This window comes from Pteropus alecto, unplaced genomic scaffold (genome assembly GCF_000325575.1).
Source record: "Pteropus alecto unplaced genomic scaffold, ASM32557v1 scaffold38, whole genome shotgun sequence".
Classification (NCBI taxonomy): Eukaryota; Metazoa; Chordata; class Mammalia; order Chiroptera; family Pteropodidae; genus Pteropus; species Pteropus alecto.
This window is the reverse complement of record NW_006442512.1, coordinates 1,671,341-1,672,011: the sequence shown is the minus strand read 5'-3', so window position 1 is coordinate 1,672,011 and position 671 is coordinate 1,671,341.

Genomic DNA, 671 nt, shown 5'->3' with positions numbered 1-671 from the left:
CAGCAGGAGGCACCTGCCTCACATCAATCAACCCCATGGCTCCCAGGGGGAGAGGATCACTCATTCCCCAGTGTCCTCTCCTACTACTGTCCTCCAACTTTCCACCACAACCTTCTGTCTTGTGTCTCTAAGCAAGACCATCACAGAAAACATGGCAGAGTGAGAGACGTCCTCAGATCTCTCCCCTTGAAACAACAATAAACCGAACATCTAAAACTGAACAAAAAACACCCAAACTGCACTCCAGCACGTCTGAGCATGGGATCTGTGCATAAGATCTACCACAGGTCAGAACCCTGGGTGTCAGGCGGTGGACTAGGACAAATAAAGAAACTTGCTCTTACAGCCACCAGGGCTCACTGCAGGAGGAGGGGGAAGGGTGAAGGTGTGGTGACTTCCTGCCTGGAAGTTCCATGACTTTTCTACACAGCCGGCAGCAGGGCTCAGTCATCAGGCCTGAAAGGAGAGAAGCAGGACGGGACTGCAGAGAAACAACAGTTGATTTCTACTGGCCTTGGTTGCAAAATCAAGGCTGAGCCGCACCCCCAACCCCCAACCCACAGGGCCCCTCCCCCCATACCCTCTGAGACCATTCACTGCAAAGCCCCAGGGAAATCTGAGCAAATGCTACCAAAACTGTTGCTAACACTGTCAGAGACTGAAACAGAGTA